The sequence below is a fragment of the Helianthus annuus genome, chromosome 9 (assembly GCF_002127325.2).
Source record: "Helianthus annuus cultivar XRQ/B chromosome 9, HanXRQr2.0-SUNRISE, whole genome shotgun sequence".
In the NCBI taxonomy this organism is placed as follows: Eukaryota; Viridiplantae; Streptophyta; class Magnoliopsida; order Asterales; family Asteraceae; genus Helianthus; species Helianthus annuus.
The window spans coordinates 96,770,297-96,782,216 of NC_035441.2; the positions used below are offsets into that span (position 1 = coordinate 96,770,297).

At 38.0% G+C, this 11,920-nt stretch overlaps 1 non-coding gene across 1 annotated transcript; it reads right to left on the bottom strand.

Moving 5' to 3' along the window:
- Window positions 1-11,430: 11,430 nt before the first annotated feature.
- LOC118482462 lies at window positions 11,431-11,593 on the bottom strand. The gene has a single exon (XR_004868497.1). It is a non-coding gene; the product is annotated as a U12 minor spliceosomal RNA (small nuclear RNA).
- Between the last annotated feature and the right edge of the window lie 327 nt (window positions 11,594-11,920).

Genomic DNA, 11,920 nt, shown 5'->3' on the forward strand with positions numbered 1-11,920 from the left:
TATGAATATAGAGCAAAGTGTTGCTGCCAAAGTTCATAGATATTTGTGGGATACAAAATTGGACTGACTCGCTATCAAATATTACTGCATGGAATCATTTGTGATTGATCATAAGTAAATTTGAGTAAAGGCGAATATCATAGTATCCTCTGACCTGAGATACATATTGGGTCTTGATATTAACCAGATATTGTACCTTGACTTATTTCTTCGTTGTTAGTAATATGACAGTACATAAGGCTAAGCTCAGGTGTGGTACAAGGTGATTGTGAGAGATGTATGTAGTCAAGATGGGATTTGTTCCTCTTATTCGTTGAGAGTAAGATGTCTAAGACCTGCTAAAGTTAAATCAACAGAGAGTGATCACTCTATGTCTCTGGATTTGACATGACATCTGTAACGAAAGGATAAATGATAGATTCACCTATATCATGTTCAAGTAAGGGACTTAAAAGGGATGATGTTATTGAATGGCAAATATAGTCATACGTATTGGGGGAAGTAAACCGTAGTTAAGCGTCATTTACTACTTGCATCAATCTTCTATGTATCTTGTGCAAGTGGGAGATTGTTGGACTCTGTATGCCCAAGACACATATTAAATTGATGTGGCTAGTACGTTATGATCCAAGTCGAGTCATACCCAATAACAAGCTAGACAAACACTTATATTATTTATTTGTGATATGATCAAACAAATAAATATTAACACTTACAATATTTAGAAATTGGTTTTCTAAATAATTACACTTAACAAACTAATAAATTATATGGATAATTTATTTTTGAGAGAATGTTTTATTTTTGTTATTTAATTGGTTAAATAACATTTTAAAAGGTTATGAGATAATGCATAAAGTCTTGTAATATGATGTTATATTTTATAAATGTTATAAAATATATACAAGACTTATATTTTATAAAAGAAGTTGAATTGTTTTTTTATAAAATAAAAGCTAGGCCCCTCCCCCTCCATGTTCTTCCCAAAGAAATGTTGGTCCAATAATGATACATGCACTTGCATGTGTTTTCATTGGGTGGTCTTCCCTAAAGGATTTGGCCAATCATATTACATGCACTTGCATGTGTTAGATGCCCTCTCATTGGATGATGTGGGTGGCAACTTTCTCTCTCTTGATTTAAATCTAATTTTGTATGACAAATGATAGAAGGAAGAACTTGTAAGATTAGAGAAACACTCTAAATTTTCGGCCATAACATGCTTGATCAAGAGGGTTTTTCAAGTTGAAAAATCTAGTATGAGAACTCTCCAAAATCGGGCCATGTATGGTTGATCAAGTAGGTTTTTTCAAGTTCATAAATCAAGTACAAGAACTCAACAACCTCCTCTCATATTTTCGGCCAAGCATGGTTGTTCATGAGGAATATTAGTGAGTTCATAAGTGTAGAAATCCTAGCTAAACATAAGATGTTTGTTGGAAGGCTTGGGGTATACAAGCTTGAGGTCTTCTACACTTAAAGGCAACCGTCCAAGAAGCATCATCTTCTTCATATCCATTACTCCATGGAAGGTGGTATTCTAAACACTCTATGGTTGTGTTTTAATTTTGATAGCATGCATGTTCGTATATGGATCCGGGATTGGGTTTTACATATAAAATAGGTTTTATATCTTGTAAGTAACATGTTTTAAATAAATTATTTCCGCTGCGTTTTTATTTTATACGGATAAAATAGCTTTGATAAACATGTGAAAAACCCAACAGTTTCGACACCACTTTGTCCCACTATCTAGTGAATGAAATATATGTCGGTTTTGGTCCGTTTTTGTGTAAAAATCGAGTCTAAAGTAGTTTTTGTTTGGAATAAACACTTGGTGAGTGTGAGATCTTCATATCTACATCTTGGGAAGCCAAAGCTAAGCCCAAATCACTCGTTCAAGTGTAGATCCGTAGTAAAATAAGAAGTTTTGATGAAAAAGATGAAGATTTTGTAAAAAGAATGAAGGTTTTCATAAAAATAAAGAAGTTTAGATTAAAAAGATGAAGTTTAGATGAAAATAGAGAAATTTTGATGAAATCGGAGTTAAACTCGTGGAAAATCGTTGTGTAACATGTAAAAATAGCGGATCTTACTTGGGAAATCGAAGGACAGCAGATTGGGAGCAATTTGGAGAGAATGGCAGCAAGTTAGAATGAATGAGAGTAGCTAGGTATTTATAGAAGTGAGCTGGTAGTCTGGTTCGAAGCTGGCTGCCTTCGTACGAAGCTGCTGGCTTCGTAAGAAGGGACCAGTTTTGTGTGAGAACTCCTCGTTTCGCATGTCGGATGTTCGTTAGGTGCGTTTTGTTGCCTTAGTTAGTTCATGTACTTTAAGTATTTTAGCCATATGTTAAATGTGGCGTTGTGTTGTGTTTCGGTGTGATAAACTGAGTTGCGCGAGGCTCCATACCCTGAAAAATTGTATGGAGCGTTAGTGAGCGTTTGAGCGTTTTAAGCGATTATCAAACACATATAACATATTTAACATCTAAACACACAAATAACACAAATAATATAAATAAATCCGCATTTCGAGTTTGCTTTGAATTGCGTTGTGATGAGCGTTTAAGTAATAAGCGTTTAAATGCGTTAGATAGTGATTAAAATGCGTTTAAAAACATAGTTAACACGTAGATTACCCAGGGTTAATCATCGAATCTCAGAGTACAAGCGTTTACGAAAAGAAATAACGACCAGAATAGGAACAACCAAAAAGTCGGGTTGTTACACGAACCATGCCCATCGGGTGTAACTGTGATAAGTGGAACCGGAAATGACTAAGCACCTCGAGCAAAAACTTTGTAACGGGTAACCGGAAGTTACCATCGGCAAAATACTCCCAGAATAGAGTGATGTAACCGGTCGGTGCTTCTGCCGCAGTCTGACCTTCTTAAGGGTATTGAGCACCCCAACTCGGTGGGAACTTAAACCCGGTAACAAGCCCGTTAAAGGTCTCTTCAGACCAATTTAGTGGTGGTAAGGACGAAGACACTTCTTCTACGGGAACCTCTGATTTTTCACTAGTCGACATGGTAATGTTGGACAGAAATAAAATTGTAGAGTCAAAGAGCACAACGAAGTTGAAAGGTTTTTCGAAGACAAGTGTTTGGAGACGTGGCAGCAATGGGGTATATATACTCATTACAACTAATGCCCTTGGGAATCGTACACCCCTTTTTTAGGGAAACACGATAACCAATGAGATAAAGGGGCGAGTGGTGAAACGGCAAAGGGCCTCACGCGCGCGTGACAATCATGACTGACGGCGTCCCATTAATGCTTGACGTCTGACACTGTTGATAGGATGTCACACAACCATCAGACATCATCATTATACAGTACCTTTCACCAACTTGCCTGTCACACGTCAGTTTTTTTCAAAATTCAAATCATGAAGACCTTATCTCGAAGAAAAGGAGATATCTTCCTCGAGAAGTTCTAATTAGTACCATGCGCTAAGTAACTTTGTTCATTTCTCAACAGCAAAAGCGCACACTTCACCTTTTATAGTCCAGTGCTCCACCTACTTGCCATTTGCGCATAGGAGCACCACTGGACTGGGGGACTTGAAGGGGTATGGTCCCAAAAACCTTGCGCCAGCACAGAGGACCATACCATCATTATACTCCAAAATCATCTCAAGCAGGACTTGCGCACCCCGTGCGATTGATCTAAACAGATCTGGGAAAGATCAATCCTTAATGACCATGCGCCGGAGATAAGAGAAGGCACATATTCATTTAACACCCTTGCGCGGGCCCGCGCAAGGGTACAGTTAAGCTTGAAGGTTTAACAACTAAAGACAACTCTCAAACATATCCGCGCGCATGAAGAAATAAGGACTTGAGCAAAAGGAATCTTTTCTGTTATAACCAACTGGACACGTGGCAACAGACCACAGGTGCACAGCTGTAGATCTTCTAAAAGCAATAAATGCCCATCGTGCAAGGCCTTATTCGGTTGCAACCGAATATGATGTGGCAGCATCTGGAGCACTCATCTAATTACACGGTGATGGCATGCAATCCAATCTAAATCACTTTCCACGTGGCATTTCCCCAGCCATCGATCAGCCCACGATCCGTGTGCATGGATGGGGAAATAAGCGCTGACGGAAAAGGAGATTCTGTTATCTCCCCGTTACATTCTAAGCGCAAAACCTTCGACTATAAATAAGAGACTTCAGGTACAAGTTAAGCATTCAATTTCACTTACTTTCACTCTTACTACTTCATCTTCTACAGATCACTGTACTTATTCTCACGTCGGAGGGTGGTCACAGAGAGAACCCCCATTCTCCCCGTGGCGAGGCTAATGGCGTTGTCTGTTTTGCAGTGATTCAGGTGAAGTATTGTCCGGCAGTCATCAAACGAGGAGATTAACCATTTTATGCAGAAACCGCACCCTCGGATCTAGATTGATTCCGGTCATATAGATCTGGTGTTTCTTCAAGTCGGGAACCAAACATCCGAATGAATTAATGAGATGATGGGTCAGCCTTTGTGTTATTATCTACACATGGGTTTTCCAACATGTCATGGGTAAACTTATAACCAAACATTCATGAATAACAACATTAAGCATGCTTATGAACTCCAACAAAACTAGAACGTTATCATGAACATGAATAAGAACTTGTCCTCAGAATTACTTCCATATCATCACAATCACAAAAGTTTCAACATAGTTTAGACAACTCAAATGTTTAGCCCATAAAGCTCATGAAAACATAAAGAATTCTTGCAAATATTTCAATGTTCAACATGGGAATATGAAATACCACCAAAAAGCAAGGATTATAGGTTGAATGATTGAATCTTGAGTGGTGTTGGACTCCTATTTAACTCCTCGAAGCTCCCTAAATGCAGAATTTTTAGAGAGAATTCACCTCCAAGACCCAACACACCTCACAAATAAGCTGAAGCTCATATTTATACTACAGGTCGATCGGCACAACCATGCCAGGCTTTGGCATGGTCGTGCTTGGTCTGTGTCAGTTTTGCTTTTCGTCTCTCATTCTTGTTTGATGCCATTTTTGGCAAAATCTCACTCAAGAGTTCCCGCGAAAAGCATGGTTATGCCAAGTTTTCGCATGATTGTGCCAGGTCAGTTTTCACCAGTAATCAGTAATCTTCGATGGAAATCTCGTGAACCGGTTGTGGCTGGATTGATTTGGTCGGGCGTGACCATGCCAAGGGGTGGCATGACCGTGCCAATTAGAAAGCTTGTCCATTTTGGCGGGTCCTATCGTTTGGCATGATGGTGCTGGTGCTCGGATGACTGGTCACGACCGTGCCAGGGGATGGCATGACCATACCAATCAGAAATCTTGTTCATTTTGGATGGTGCTGGCATTTGGCATGATGGTGCAGGTGAACTCGGATGACCGGGCACGACTGTGCCGGGGGATGGCATGACCGAGCCATATCTGACAGTTTGTTGTTTTTGCTCCAAAAGCCTTTGTTTTACCATCGGGCCGAAACTCAGACTTGTATTTTCACAAACAACTCAAATAAGTACCAAAATCAATGAAAATACAAAGAGTTTTCGCATGAGCAGGGATAAATTTGATTTTAAAAGATGTATAAATTCTTATACATCATTCGGTAAGTTTAGTATTCTAAGATCCCGGTTCCACAATTGTTCCATTACCAACGGAAAACCAGTCAATCATGTGTAGGATTCCGACCTAGGTAGTGTCTTTATCATCATCTTCTGTATTAATCAAATCCCAATTTGCATCTTAGTTCACCTTTAGCTAGTTTTTAATTAATTGCAATTTAGGTTATTAGAAACCCTCGTCTCTCAAAATATAAAACAATTTAGTCGTGTCAGTAGATAAGTTAATTGAGTTTAGTTAACGTAATTAATAGAGTCTCGTGGGTTCGATATCTAAAGTTAATCGGTTCACTTGTCGGTTAGTATTTTAGTTTTAGTCTAGACTTTAACTTAATGTCTAGTTTAGGATCAGTTTAGTTATTAATTGTTAAACTACTTTTAGCACGTCATGCTGCTTTTTTTTCTTCTTATTTAACATAACCTGTGTTAATCAGAGGACTATCTAAAATATTTAGCAAAAATATTATGTCATCAAGAATGGTTCAATGGTTGAGGTCATTACAGTTAGCTCATAGGTTGCTGGTCGGTACCCGGCCTCCCCAGTTTTTCGGTCTTTTTGTTATTTTTATTTAATGGGGTTTCAATTTACTTTAAATTCATTAAAAGTTTGAATTTTAATTATAAAAATTTATTATTTAGTAGTTTCAAATACAAATTAGTGGTGTTATAAGATTTACACTATTATTTTTAAAGGGGAAAGTTATTGTACAAATAAAGTTAACGTACTAAACGTACAAACTAAAGGAAAAGTCAAAAACACGCGGTGGCATCTTTGTAATTATCTGCTTGTAGGGTAATTATCAAAATTACTCTACAAATGATACTGTAGAGTAATTTTGATCTTTTGTAGAGTAATTTTATAAAATGTTCTTGTAGAGTAATTTTGATCTTTTGTAGAGTAATTTTGTAAAATGTTCTTGTAGAGTAATTTTGATCTTTTGTACAAAATTACTTTACAAGATCAAAATTACTCTACAGGATCAGTTTACAAAATTACTCTACAAGATCAAAATTACTCTACAGGATCATTTGTAGAGTAATTTTGAATTGTATGTTGTTTGATAAACTTGCAGGGAAATTTTGATTCACTTGTAAAGTAATTTTGATGCAGAGTAATTTTAATACACTTGTAGAGTAATTTTGATAATTATCCTACAAGATCAAAATTACTCTACAAGAACATTTTACAAAATTACTCTACAAAAGATCAAAATTACTCTACAGGCATTTGTGGTGTAATTTTGATAGTTACTGATAATTACGAAAATGTCACCGCGTGTTTTTTCTTTTTCTTCAGTTCGTACGTTTTGTACGTTAACTTTAGAGAAAAATGCCCGGATAGTCCCTGTGGTTTTGCCTTTTTTCACCTATAGTCCCCAACTTTCTAAAACTACCTGAATAGTCCCCAAGTTTTCATTTTTTGTTCCCGGATAGTCCCTGGGTCTAACTTCAGTTACTTTTCTCTGTTAAAATGATCTGAAATGACAAAAATACCCTTTCTTTAAAAGGCCAAACCATAGGGACTATCCGGGCATCTTCTTCATTTTTATTTATAAAACTCCACCACCACACTTCATCTTCAACCTCCACCCACCATCACTCTCCTCCACCCTCCACCATCACCGCCATAGTTACTCTGCAACTCCTTCTCTCTCCGGTTCCCTCTCTTTATTGCTGAATTTAAAATTGCCAATTTAAAATGAGAAGTAAGAAGGTTGTTAGTAGTTGCCTTTGTTGAACTAAACACCAACCAGCAGACACCTTTCCATATTTTATTTTCTTCGTCGCCAGGCAGCATGCCACCACCCATCATCACCATCATCCTCTTACTCCTCGTATCAACGACCACCCTCACCCTCTCATTAACCCAAGAAGGCCTCGATCTCCTCCAAGCCAAATCCACCCTCTCCGACCCCACCGGCATCCTCTCCGACTGGAACACCGCCCACCCCACCCCCTGCAACTGGACCGGCATCACCTGCACCCACTCCAACTCCGTCACCGGAATCCACCTCCCTTCCGCCTCCCTCTCCGGCCCTTTCCCCACCACCCTCTGCCGCCTCGCCTCCCTCTCCACCCTCTCCTTACACAACAACCACCTCAAATCCAATATTCCACCCACCATCTCCGCCTGCCGGAATCTCACTCACCTCGACCTCTCTGCAAACTACTTCCACGGCCTCATCCCCTCCACCATCCCCGACATCCCCAACCTCCTTTACCTCGATTTACAGGAAAACAGCCTCTCCTAATTTAACCAACAATTTGCTTAACGGGTCCTTTCCGGTGGTTTTAACAAATGTAACAACTCTAAAAGAGCTTGTTCTTGCTTATAATGATTTCATTACGGGCCCAATTCCTCCTCAATTGGGTAATCTTTCCAACGTTGAACACCTCTGGCTCAGTTCATGTGGGTTGTCCGGTGAAATTCCGGCGACATTTGCCCGGTTAACAAAGCTTTCGAAACTCGAATTGTTAATTCGCTCACTGGTGCGTTCCCGGATATTGTGTTTGAGCTCAGAAACTCTTTTCAGCAGTGACGAAATCAGAAATAAAGAGAGGGAACCGGAGAGAGAAGGAGTTGCAGAGTGACTGTGGCGGTGATGGTGGGGGGTGGAGGAGAGTGATGGTGGGTGGAGGTTGAAGATGAAGTGTGGTAGTGGAGTTTTATAAATAAAATGAAGAAGAAGCCCGGATAGTCCCTATGGTTTGGCCTTTTAAAGAAAGGGTATTTTTGTCATTTCACATCATTTTAACAGAGAAAAGTAACTGAAGTTAGACCCAGGGACTATCCGGGAACAAAAAATGAAAACTTGGGGACTATTCAGGTAGTTTTAGAAAGTTGGGGACTATAGGTGAAAAAAGGCAAAACCACAGGGACTATCCGGGCATTTTTCTCTTAACTTTATTTGTATTTGATCTTTTTCAATACGAAATAAACTAAACAACTTATTTCTTTTATAAAACTTTACCAATACTTAATTTATCAAATAAACCTTACATGTTTGATGAATTTTACTTCAAATTATTTATTCGCAATGGTATAACGTCCGGAAAGCTCCGAACCTGTTACGAGGTGATGCATCTCTGATCTCACCCAGATCTTTGAGGATCTAAGAAACCATGATGACACAAGACGTACCTTGCGAATAATTAAACCTAAAATAATAAATCTATATAATTAGTTGTGTTTTTGTATAATATATTTAGTGTTTCTTATTTAATTGTTTTTAGGGTAGTTTTCATCGTTTGAAGTTACCTCATTCATCATGCGCTTATTCTAAGGAATCACAAAACGTAACCTGTGAGTGGATCTTCTTAATTCCCCCTTTCACAATTAAATGTATTAGGGTATATATGTGTCTTAATGCATATAGGTATTACTTCTAGTTTTTTTTCCAATATTCAAATGCATGCAAGTTCGATTGTGTGATTATGTGGTAGTGGTTATTTGTTCATTATTTGCATTATTAACCATTGTACTAATCATTATCGCTAATAATTGTTCACATGGATTTATCAGGCTGACTAGGTTCCCCACGGCCATGAGTTGTAGCCTAATGTCGCCATCACACTAAGATTCGCTCGTCGGTGGGCTTGAGTCTCATATTTACAGTTTCAGTTTACTTAACATGTTCATTGCAATTTCACATCATTATGTTGGTTGTTTGGTTTTATTGGATTTATTTATTAGTATGATTTATTTTTACCATTTAATTACCGTTGAATTGCATGTAAATCTTTTTAATCAAGGTAACAAAAATAAATAGTTTTGTTTAAACATTAGATTTACTCACCAACTTATTTTGACCTAAAAACAACTTTTACACATGATACGGCTAAACAAGTTTGAAGATGTTGATGATGACACATAGGGATGGGGCCTTGGATAATAATACAGATTATGTATTATTTGATTTTGAAGGATTATTTGAACTAATTATATTGTGACATGGATTAAATTTGATTATCAATAATATTTCAACTTTTAAATATCTTGTCATAAGCTGTGAACAGTCAATCATGCCTCGATCACCTAAATCCGTTGCGGGTCGGGGTGTGACAGCGGGGATGCGAGATAGCAGGGAGGGGGTCACCCAAAATGACCTATTATTCCTACACAATTTACTTACCGGTGGGGGCGAACTTGGCATACAAGTTTGCCATATACTTCACCGAGTACGCGTTTCGCAGGGTTTCCAGCCACATTACCTGCGTGGCCTTCGTCACCCAGCTCACGATGTTTTACCATACCTGGACTCCACGGAGGGCTTTATCGATCCCTGTTACACATCAGGTTGTTCTGGTAGGTAGGGCGACAACAGTCTCGATGCGGATTGCTCGTGAGGTGTTACAGGACAAGGTCCGGGTGATTTGGTTGTTAGGTGGGGGTCGCACGGAGTGGTACCCAGGGTAGCCACTCTCGGATGATGTTGAGGGTGAGGACGGCGAGGGTGAGGGCGGCAGGGTAGAGGGGGTAGGTGATGATGTGGTTGACAGGGTGCAGGCCGATGTGGATGCTCCACAGGGTAATCGCCCGTACGAGTGACGGAGCGTGAGACTACATGTGATGCCTCCACTGGGGTTTGAGGAGGAATTGGCACGGGTCGAGGCGGATGTAACTGTTGTACGATTCAACATATCAGCTATACGGAGCGACATACGGTGGATCACGAGGGCGATTACTACGATGCATGCCAGCACGGCCCTCTCTCCACAAGCAGGTGTTGCACCACCACCGCTGTCGCTGCCGTAGTGGATTGTATTTTGCTTTTCTTTTTCTTTTTGTTTTTGCTTAGAAACATTGTAAATATCATTGTAAATATTCATCTTTTGTTTATATTTATTTTGTTTGATAATTGTTATCGTATTGCTTATCTTATGCATATTTTTGTTGTTGGTGTATCCTGATTGTTAAACATAATCGACGACATATTAGAAACTCCTAACTAAACATCTAAGGTAACTAAATTGTTATCGTAACATAATCATAATCGATGACATATCTAAATAATTAAATGTCTACGACAACTTAAACGGAAAAAACTTGTTTTACATAATAAAGTCGGATATTATTAAACACTTATACGTTTCTTGCTAGTAAACTCGTATATCAACAAAAACTCATATGTTTCAGTTTTATAAATTTAAAAGAAAAAATCGTTTAAATATTTATGAGTCGTATAACATTTTACGGCTCGTATACATGTTTAAAACCCTCAAAAACCCAACAAAATATTACACTTTGGTTGTATAACAATATATTGGTCGTATATGATATAATGTTATATGACTCGTATACGAGATAAAAAAACCTTCCATACCTTTATTTATGTGCAACATTCATGCATCTCTATGAAATAAAAATAAAAATTAAGAGGGGTGGAATTAGAAGCCTGTTATTTATGTTCATTTATTAAAACAATTATCAAACAGCACAGCTTTGCTCACTGAGTGTTTCAATTCACGGCTAAATAACTTTGTTTCTAGTAAATTTAAAAATAATAATATCTGTTTCTAGCAAATGTAATTTATTTAATTTTAAAATAATATAAAGAAAGAAAAAAAAATGTATCTCTATGAAATAAAAATTAAGAGGGGTGGAATTAGAAGACTGTTATTTATGTTCATTTATTAAAACAATTATTAAACAGCACAGCTTTGCTCACTGAATGTTTCAATTCACGGCTAAATAACTTTGTTTCTAGTAAATTTAAAAATAATAATATATGTTTCTAGCAAATGTAATTTATTTAATTTTAAAATAATATAAAGAAAGAAAAAAAATAAGACTAAAAGAATTGGGGGTGGGTTTGGGAGGCCCGCTCAAGTGAGTTCTGCAAAGTAAGCAGCGTCAACACCCGGCCAGCCTATAACCCCTCCATAAATTCATGCGCTCAGTTGATTATGAGTAGCGCGGCGACCGGCTCTCACCGCTCGCTTTGTTTTCCTTACTCATTAGTTTAAGGCAATTTCTTTAGTAAACATATGCCTTTTATTTATACTCCTCCACTCTATCTTTATTTTCTCCTCTTGTCCGATGTGGGATCCAATTATTAATTAATAGCTCCAAACCGTTGTTGAAAACAGATGGTATGTTTTTTGCTTGATGCTTTAGATTACAGTATCACTTCTATAGACTATTCCACTTCTATTCTCGTGGGGCACCCATAAGTGTTCTCCATTGTATATTGGATCGATACCGATAAATAGTTTTGTTAGTTAGTTAGTTACAGTTTTTTATTGAGTTTAACTATCAAACATAACATGTTTCGAGTGCGATTAGTTTACGTATATGT